The following is a 12,255-nucleotide window of genomic DNA, read 5'->3' as shown; positions in this document are numbered from 1 at the left end:
GTAATACATGTCCCAAGTAGGCTCCAAGATGCAATGATGGGGAAGTTGTCAATTTCTTTGGATACATTGTAGGGAATGCTGATCTTGGACACCATATTATCACTTTAAATACTGCGTATCTTATTGGTTTAAGACCATTAGTTAGACCATCATGCAAATAGCATGCTACATACAAATATTGGACAGCTTCATTTTCCAGATTGTTTGTAAATGACTGAATGAGAGTGCCAATTTTCTAAAACAAACATGATTTATCACCATCACTTAAAATAGAAGATGCCTATTCTTCCGGAACACCTGGTCTTATTCTCCTTGTACTTTTTCAGGGAATCTTCAAGTAGATATTGTATTTGTTTCAATTTTACACTTGTTTTGCTGGTTCTACAATTATGTTGACATGTTTATATATTCTTTGTTCTCTAAAACTTGTCGCAAGATATTTTATTCCTCTTGTATTATCATTTTTTAACATCCTTACAGTGACCTTGAAATGTGCAAGATGTGAATATCTTTTAGGTAGTGAAATTTGATAGAAAAACGAGGGTAATGCAAAGGAAAACACCCCATGCAACTATCCGTTTTTTACTGTGACCTTGATTTTTGACATCTGACCCTGAATTTCTTTAGAAACCGACTTTTCATCATAAGGGATACATGTTCCAAATTTGATTAAGGTATACTAACTGTCTTAGTCTCAATGCGTTTACAAGGTAATAATATAGTACTTATGCAAGTACTGTGACCTCTACATTCAATCCTCAAAATCATTACTATATCCTCTCCACATTGCCCAGGGATAACTGAAACTGTAATCCAAATGATAACTAATACCCACAGCCTTAGTTATCTCCCAATGGTGACCTTTTGCACAGAAACATCCTCTGAAACACAGCGGCATGTGCACATGTTCCCTAACATTCCTGCGAAGTCTTGTTGAAATTGGTTCATAGGTTTAGAAGTTCACCGACATGCAAAACCTGTCTATATTGACCAGTTGCCATGGCAATCAACATTTCGAGGGAAAATGGTGCATGCACATCTACACATTGTCCCTAATATTACTGTAAAGTTTCATTGGAGTTGTCCCGAAAGGATGTGTCTACAGACGAACAGATGTATGGACAGATAGACAACTTGATTCGATTTACCCACCCTTTTGGTGGTATAAGAATGCACAAGAGTGCTTACAAATTCCATGTGGACAGACATCATGGAAAAATAATAATAATGATGATAATAATAATAAAAAAAACATGATAAAGATGCTTATATCTTGTTTTATTCAGTTTTTAGATACAGTATTCTTTCCATGCTTTGATCAGCAATGTAATCTTGTCAGGTCAATATCCTAGTACAAAATTTGCATACACAAAATTGTTGTAGGTAGACTTTTAAGATAAATAAAAAAAAATACATGCCTAGGTTTTAAACAGAAGTCGTATTATGTTCAGTATACAGTGATTTTTCTAGACAATTGTAAACTATAAACTCGGTATACAACGATCTTTTCTACACATTTGTAAACAACAAACTCAGTATGCGGTGATATTTTCTACAAAAAGTTTTTTTTATATATATTGTATACACTTAACTCAGAAAAACAAAATACGTAAGCCTTTCTATGTACACTACAAACTCAGTATACAGTGATCCTTTCTACACAAACTTGGTATAACTAGTGAATCTTTCTACTCAAGTAAATTAAAGATTTATACAAATTTACTACAAATGCAATATACAATGATCTTTTCCACATTTTTCTAGTTTCCGCGATTTGTTGATTCTTCTTTCGTGATGGTAAATATATTGCCGCCTTTAGAGAGTACTGTGACCTTAAAAGGCAACATGGTTGTTAGCATCTCCTCAAGTGATTAATCATCTTCAACATCTAATTGGAGGCCGGAAAGAAGGACGTTTTTCTCCACCGTAAGGTCCTCAAATCCATTGTTGGTCACAATGGCCAATTCCAAGTTAGAAGAATCAATAGAGATACCTTCTACCATTCCAGATTTCATTTCTTCAGGGACATCCACCTGCTGAAAGAGAGTAATGGAAATAAATAACTATATTTCTTAATTGCTATGATTATGTGCAAGAAATATACACTTCTGTATAAGCTTATAGTCTTGAACTTCCCAATAGGAGTCTCTATTAAATATATTGTAATCAATTATTTTGACGTTCAGGACTGTTAAATTATTAAGCAATGGACAGCTAGCAAAATAATAATATCTTGACCATGGTCATACAGAGATTGAATCATAAAGTTAAATTTGTGTGATAAATCTGTGCAGTATGATAATTTATTTTGACGTTTGTATTTCAAAAATCATTTTGACTTGAAAAGTAATGTGTAATTTAATTAATTACATTGGACCGTCATGTAATGACAATGCCATTTTCATAATGTAATTGTAATTTAATTAATTACATCATCATGTAATTGAACCCATGCCTGTTACAAACAGTAGCTGTCCTCACTGATCCTAAAATTAACTTTGGCTACGCCTATCACAAAATTAACTTTGGCTGTCTATTACAAATGCCACATTTAGCTACAGTAGAGGTATTTCAAAAATGTACGTCATTGTAGCTGAAAGGACATAATTAATGGTTACTTAACCAGAACTACAGTTCTGAACAAACCACTACAAAGCCTGGTTAACTGTACTAAGAAAATGTCCTCTCAATTAATCAATTTCATTGATTATTGACATCGTATTGTTGTACTTACGGTCACTTGAGTTTCTTAAAGTTTCAACTTGACTTTTAATAAGGCCCAAAGTGATAATACTGCAATGTCTTAATTAGCTCTCGAGGGTATTGGTTAGACTATTTATCCCATTTCATTCCATTCACCATGGAAACAAAACTCTAAAACGCTAAAAAAAACCAGTCGACAATTAATGACAAATATTGAGTCTAAGGCTGGGTAAAATTGATGAATCAAAAGTGTTGAACTGAAAGTGGACGCAGTTGACATAATACTGAAATTTCTGAGATGAACAAATACAGTACATATATTAAAAGTTCAGGCATAATAAGAATTGTACCAATTACACTTTACACATTCACACTGGGACCTTACACTTTACACATTCACACTGGGACCCAACACTTTGCTAGGTTTATCCTAATCTTCATTGAAACACCTTCCGGGTTTCAGATGTTAATTGACGTCTTCATTATTCCCAATCTTCATATTGTAATCGTTCACATGCATCACTCTTCAACAGAATCAACGAGACATCATGTCAGAAAGACAAAAACTAAATTTAAGCTAAAACTATATATATTAACTTCACATGTAAACCTTACAATTGGCATAGCTGTAGAGTTCCCGTACGATTTCATACCCTGGACTTGGGGTACTCTCCGATCAGAAATTTGAAAGAGCTAGATCTACAATAGCACGGACAGTGACTGATATCTTAAAGTAAAATCGATATATTACACAGATAGTTTCCTAGATCTATTCACGGTAGCGTAAGTAGTACAGTACAATATTACAGATAAGTTTTTTCTGTTTAATTTCCTATCTGTTGGGCCACTGACAGAAGTGACTGCGATGAGATCATTATGAAACGATCATTCAAAAATAAATCCATTTCAAAATACTGAAATACTTTACGGAAGCAACAAAAATGTGCTAGATACTTACATAACATTTTCAAATGCATACTGCTTCAAAGGAAAAGTCTTGAAAATATTTTGAAAAAAAAGTGACATGGCGGCAGTGTCCAGCTTGCGCGTCGCCGTCGAGTCTAAATTCAATACAATAATAATAAGATGCTCCTGTAATGTTACTCAATATACCTGCAATCCCTCTACCCTATATCGCCCTAAAACGGTTGTCAGTTGCCTGTTGCAAAATCTATATTCAACCCTTTCCCACACTCACCACAAAAAACCCCTGAACCGACTCTAGTACCCCACAAATATTACACACACCACACCACCCTACCTTACCTCACGTGAATACATTATAACTTACATGGATGTTTGATAAAATGAGGTCTCAGGAAGCCAACTCTGTATCTTCACACTTCTGATTGTCAAAAGAAACACACATACAAATGTATCATCACTGTCGACAAAGTTATTGTTCCTCTCCTTCTTCTATTATAGCTCTTTTCCCCGAATAAACAGATAAATTCTTTTGTAATTGCTGATCTACATGTACGGACTAAACAGACACTAATACTTCCTTGTTGTGTGTTGTTGCTAACAGTAACGATAAGACCGGTATATTGCGCAGTTGATCTGTCAAGGTTATTTTTAAAGCTCTGCAGTTTAACTGTCACGTAGTGTCAGATAATTATATGTTGAGCAGGGAGCTCTACCTAACCAGAGATGGCGCTTGATCCTGCCTTACACTAATTCAAAAGATATCTTTCTACTTCTTTCATAATTTCATGAAGACATATTCCAATATTTAAAATCAGTTATCATTTAGTATTTTAAACGTGAGATAAAGTCCAAGGGACATTTGTTGTTCTTACAATCACTACTGTTGTTACCCTTGTGTCTTTATAGTTAAGTTAGATGACCGTCAAGGTCCGTGAGCCTCTTGTTGTTCCAACTACCACTACTGCTGCTACACTTACGTCTTCATAGTTAAGTCAGATGACCGTCAAGGTCCGTGGGTCTATTGTTGTTCCAACTATCACTACTGCTGTTACACGTATGTTTTTCGCAATTTGGCGAATCTTTCCAACCACTACTTTCCCAATCATAGAGGGATATAACAATCGGTAAGTACCAGGTTATCATATTTCAGTAACCACGGCTGTGATATTGATAGATGTATGATGTAAAAAGAAATAATACATGTATTGTAACTATGTATACTTCTGTACTGTGTGTATCGTGTAAGGACATATATCTATACTGTAGGTATATACACATGTATTTGGTAATGAGACATACGTGTATTGTAGGTAGATGTTGAAATGTCATTACTTGATACATAAGTTATTGTGTATCAGATAATGACATACATCTATACTGTAGTTATATACACATATGTATTTAGTAATAAGATGTTCCTGTTATGTTATGTAGTGTCAGATAATATATTGAAGCTACATGTACATAGTTATACCTCTTTCTGACTAGATATTGAGCTAAATCATGCTTTACAGTAATGTGAAAATAATCTTTCACTTTTCTTCATCGTTTTATGAACATTTTTATACTCGAAATGTTCCTAATTTAAAAATTTGCACAAATACAGCAACTTTGATTATCGAGTTAACAGGATCGACCGTCATAAATTACAAGATTTATCTACTCATGACGTACATCTTCATATGATGTCATCTTTCTCAAGGAGAAACTACACCAAGAAACAGCCATGGTGGATATTTTATTTTATCAGTTTTTGTCGATTAATAACTGACTAAATAAATCATGGGATTTAGATAGAAAACATTTAATTTTGAATCCGTAAACAGATACTGGGATACAGTGTACCCGAAAGGAAAAATACCAAGAAATTCGATGTCACACAAACTTGGTTCACTTGTATGGGCGTAACATAAAAAATATGACGGTTTGTAGATAAGTTCATGATCTTTCAATGTCGCTTACATCAAATCATCTTAAATATTATTGTCCATATTACTTGATACCACCTTAAAAGCAAATTTAGGACCATTGAGTTTGTTTTGCCGTAAATCGTTTGACAAACTCTTAGTTTTAAAACTGAAGGCTCAGACAGCAAGCCTGATCATTTCTAATAGACTCATAGATAAAGCAACACGTCACAACATGGTTTGCAGATAAATTTTGAAAAAAGATACCATACACACCATAACAAACATCCATACACACCATAACAAAACATCCATACACACCATAACAAACACCCATACACACCATAGCAAACATCCATACACACCATAACAAACATCAGCACACACCATAACAAACATCAGCACACACCATAACAAACATACACACACACCATAACAAACATCCATACACACCATAACAAACATCCATACACACCATAACAAACATCCATACACATATACAAACACCAATACACACAATAACAAACGCTCATACACACCATAACAAACATCCATACACACCATAACACACATCTATAACACCATAACAAACATCCACACACACCATAACAAACATCCACATATACCATAACAAACATCCATACACACCATAACAAACATCCACACATACCATAACAAACATCCATACACACCATAACAAACATCCATACAAACCATAACAAAACATCCATACACACCATAACAAACATGCACACACACCATAACAAACATCCGCACACACCATAACAAACATCCATACACACCATAACAAACATCTACACACACCCCATAACAAACATCCATACACACCATAACATCCATACACACCATACAAACATCCACACACCATAACAAACATCCACACACACCATAACAAACATCCATACACACCATAACAAACATCCACACACACCATAACAAACATCCATACACACCATAACAAACATCCATACACACCATAACAAACATCCATACACACCATAACAAACATCCATACACACCATAACAAACATTCATACACACCATAACAAACATACATACACACCATAACAAACATACCAAACAAACATCCACACACACCATAACAAACATCCATACACACCATAACAAACATCCATACACACCATAACAAACATCAGCACACACCATAACAAACATACATACACACCATAACAAACATCAATACACACCATAACAAACATACATATACACCATAACAAACATCCACACACACCATAACAAACATCCACACACATCATACCAAACAGCCATACATACCATAGCAAACATCCATACACACCATAACAAACATACATACACACCATAACAAACATCGACACACACCAAAACAAACATCAGCACACACCATAACCAACATACATACACACCATAACAAACATCCATACACACCATCAAAAACATCCATACACACCATAACAAACATCCATACACACCGTAACGAACATTCACAAACACCATCACAAACATCCATACACACCATAACAAACATCCACACACACCATCACAGACATCCATATACAACATAACAAACATCCGCACACACTTTCACAGAAATCCATACACACCATAACAAACATCCATAAACACCATAACAAACATACATACAAACCATCACAGACATCCACACACACCATAACAAACATCCACCAACATCAGAAAAAACATCCATACAAACCAGAACAAAAATCCACACACACAAGAAAAAACATCCATACACACCATAACAAACATCCACACACACCAGAACAAACATCCACACACACCAGAACAAACATCCATACACACCATAACAAACATCCATACACACCATAACAAACATCCATACACACCATAGCAAACATCCACACACACCATAACAAACATCCATACACACCATAACAAACATCCATACACACCATAACAAACATCCACACACACCATAACAAACATCCATACACACCATAACAAACATCCATACACACCATAACAAACATCCATACACACCATAACAAACATCCACACACACCATAACAAACATCCATACACACCATAACAAACATCCATACACACCATAACAAACATCCACACACACCATAACAAACATCCATACACACCATAACAAACATCCATACACACCATAACAAACATCCATACACACCATAACAAACATCCATACACACCATAACAAACATCCATACACACCATAACAAACATCCATACACACCATAACAAACATCCATACACACCATAACAAACATCCATACACACCATAACAAACATCCATACACACCATAACAAACATCCATACACACCATAACAAACATCCATACACACCATAACAAACGCTCATACACACCATAACAAACATCCATACACACCATAACAAACATCCACACACATCATAACAAACATCCATACACACCATAACAAACATCCATACACTCCATAACAAACATCCACACATACCATAACAAACATCCACCCACACCATAACAAACATCCACCCACACCAGAACAAGCATCCACACACACCAGAACAAACATCCACACATACCATAACAAACATCCACACACCATAACAAACATCCACACACACCATAAGAAACATCCATACACACAATAATAAACATCTACACACACCAGAACAAACATCCATACACACCATAACAAACATCCATACACACCATAACAAACATCTACACACACCATAACAAACATCCATACACACCATAACAAACATCCATACACACCATAACAAACATCCATACACACCATAACAAACATCCACACACACCATAACAAACATCCACACACACCATAACAAACATCCACACACACCAGAAAAAACATCCATACACACCATAGCAAACATCAACCCACACCATAACAAACATCCATATACACAATAATAAACATCCATACACACAAAAACAAACATCCACAAACGCCATAACAAACATCCATACACACCATAACAAACATCCACACACACCAGAACAAACATCCATACACACCATAACAAACATCCATACACACCATAACAAACATCAACACACACCATAACAAACATCCATACACACCATAACAAACATCAACACACACCATAACAAACATCCATACACACCATAACAAATAACAAACAACATCCACACACACCATAACAAACATCAACACACACCATAACAAATATGCATACATACCATAACCAACATCCATACACACAATAATAAACATCCACAAACACCATCAGAAACATCCACACACACCAGAACAAACATCCATACACACCATAACAAACTTACATACGCACAATATAACAAACATCCATACACACAATAATAAACATCCACAAACACCATCAGAAACATCCACACACACCAGAACAAACATCCATACACACCATAACAAACTTACATACGCACAATATAACAAACATCCATACACACAATAATAAACATCCATACACACCATCAGAAACATCCACACACACCATAACAAATATCCATACAAACCATAACAAACTTACATACACACACAAACATCCATACACACAATAATAAACATCCATACACACCATCAGAAACATCCACACACACCATAACAAATATCCATACAAACCATAACAAACATCCACACACACCATAACAAACATCCACACACACCGTCAGAAACATCCACACACACCATAACAAATATCCATACACACCATAACAAACATCGACACACACCATAACCAACATTAGCACACACCATAACCAACATCCATACACACCATAACAAACATCCATACACACCATCACAAACATCCATACACACCATAACAAACATCCATACACACCATAACAAACATACATACACACCATCACAGACATCCATACACACCATAACAAACATCCACACACACCAGAAAAAACATCCATACACACCCAAAAAAAAAACATCCACACACACCATAGCAAACATCAACCCACACCATAACAAACATCCAAACACACCATAACAAACATCCACAAACTCCATCACAGACATCCATACACACCAGAACAAACATCCATACACACCAGAACAAACATCCATACACACCAGAACAAACATCCACACACATTTCAAGAAACATCCATACACAGAATAACAAAAATCCACACACATCAGAACAAACATCCATACACACCATAACAAACATCCATACACACCAGAACAAACATCCACACACATTTCAAGAAACATCCATACATAGAATAACAAACATCCACACACATCAGAACAAACATCCATACACACCATAGCAAACATCCACCCACACCAGAACAATCATCCATACACACCATAACCAACATCGATACACACCATAACAAGCATCCATACACACCATAACCAGCATCCATACACACCATAACAAACATCCGCACACATCATAAGAAACATCCATACACAGAATAACAAACATCAACCCACACCAGAACAAACATCCACACACACCATAACAAACATCCACACACTCCATCACAGACATTCATACACACCAGAACAAACATCCACACACACCATAACAAACATCCACACACTCCATCAGACATCCACACACACCAGAACAAACATCCACACACACCATAACAAACATCCACACACACCATAACAAACATCCACACACTCCATCACAGACATCTATACACACCAGAACAAACATCCATATACACAATAATAAACATCAATACACACAATAACAAACATCCACAAACGCCATAACAAACATCCATACACACAATAATAAACATCCATACACTCCATAACAAACATCAGCACACACCAGAACAAACATCCATACACTCCATAACAAACATCCACACATACCATAACAAACATCCACACACCATCAGAAACATCCACACACACAATAACAAACATCCACACACACCATAACAAACATCCATACACACCATAACAAACATCCATACACACCATAACAAACATCCACACACACCATAACAAACATCCATACACACCATAACAAACATCGACACACACCATAACCAACATTAGCACACACCATAACCAACATCCATACACACCATAACAAACATCCATACACACCATAACAAACATCCATACACACCATAACAAACATCCATACACACCAGAACAAACATCCATACACACCATAACAAACATCCACACACACCATAACAAACATCCATACACACCATAACAAACATCCATACACACCATAACAAACATCCACACAAACCATAACAAACATCCATACACACCATACGAAACATCCACACATACCATAACAGACATCCATTCTTACCATAACAAATATCCATACACTACATAACAAATATGAACACACACAATAACATACATCCATACACACCATAGCATACATCCATACATACCATAGTATACATCCACACACAAGAAACCCGGGGACTATGGCTTACTAGTCTGACGCTCCAGAGATCAAGCTAAAGAGAAGTTCTGTATAGCTGAGCTGTATATTGCAGAGTTACATAATAATATTTACTGAAAACAAAATCTGAAATTTTCATAGAGAAAGGCAGTTAAGGTATTCACTTTCTGGATATACATCCAAATTTGTCCTATGATATTGCATTATCCATCTGTCCATTGTAAACTTTAATCAATCAAAGTCATGAGGCCTTTTCAGCTTACATTTCAAATGTAATTACCAAATAAAATTGTTGTCATGAAAACTGGTGTGTGTTGAAGCTACTTGATAAATACATGAGTGGTACAGTTTATAATGAACTTGATCACTGTGAAATATGTTGGAGTTGAAACATGAATGGGTGATGACAAACTGTAGTTAGGTACATCACATGGTGCATGGACACCTCTAAACATCAGAATATCTCCCAGATTTTATGGTCCAGGTACTCAAAAACAGGTACTGAGAAACAATACTTAACTGAACTATCAAAGTCTCGAATTAATGCAGCTTCTCATAAGTACAAGTGCTGTTGCTCTAAAACCTGAAATATAGTTACATAGTAATTCATGTGTAAACCACTAAAACAATTTCTTTAATTTCATTCATTTGTATGTGTGTGTATTTTGGAAATATTTTTTTTTCTTTTCAAACATCAAGATTTATTTTAGAAAATAACTACAAAATCTTTATGTCACTTTATTTCAGAAGTTTGAAGTCATGATGAAAATAAGGTAAAATATCAATAAATCTTCTTTTCATAACTTGAGAAGAGTAGTTTTTATGTGAAATGACTGTTTGAGGATGAATGACCTTTGATAACTTGCAATTGATATCCTACAATGCATTAGTATTTAGACATGCCATTGAAATATCAAAAGTGCTTGCATGAATCAAATTCAGTTTTAAAGGTTGGGGGAATGTTTGAGACAAAACAATCCATGATTTTTTTTTTTTTTATATTTTAAAGTTTGATCATGCTGACAAAGCTGGACAGATGACACATAAAACTACATGCAAATATTTATTTTAGGTGTATTTGAGTGGCAAAACATGAGGATATTTGAGTGAATTTTAGGTGTATTTGAGTACATTTTGATGTATCTAAGTATATTTGAGTGCTCTTGAATATACTTTATCGTATTTGGGTACAATGTGTGTATTTGAGTAAAAAGTATGCGGGCTCGTTTTATATCTCAATTTTTCACTTGTGGCGAATCACGTCAG

General features: G+C 35.3%; 1 long non-coding RNA gene across 2 annotated transcripts; it reads right to left on the bottom strand.

The window, feature by feature from the left end:
• Positions 1-1,257: 1,257 nt before the first annotated feature.
• Positions 1,258-4,679, bottom strand: LOC132562557 (uncharacterized). Of its 2 annotated transcripts, none has more exons than XR_009554771.1 (2): positions 2,735-4,679; positions 1,258-2,036 (listed from the first exon to the last, which is right to left on the bottom strand). It is a non-coding gene; the product is annotated as an uncharacterized LOC132562557 (long non-coding RNA). The 2 variants fall into 2 exon arrangements; XR_009554770.1 differs by having other exon boundaries at positions 3,995-4,679.
• Between the last annotated feature and the right edge of the window lie 7,576 nt (positions 4,680-12,255).

The sequence above is a fragment of the Ylistrum balloti genome, unplaced genomic scaffold (assembly GCF_031769215.1).
Source record: "Ylistrum balloti isolate Yb309-2 unplaced genomic scaffold, AGI_CSIRO_Ybal_v1 Utg371446, whole genome shotgun sequence".
Classification (NCBI taxonomy): Eukaryota; Metazoa; Mollusca; class Bivalvia; order Pectinida; family Pectinidae; genus Ylistrum; species Ylistrum balloti.
The sequence above is the reverse complement of the archived record's forward strand: the minus strand, read 5'-3'. Positions and strand labels throughout refer to the sequence as shown.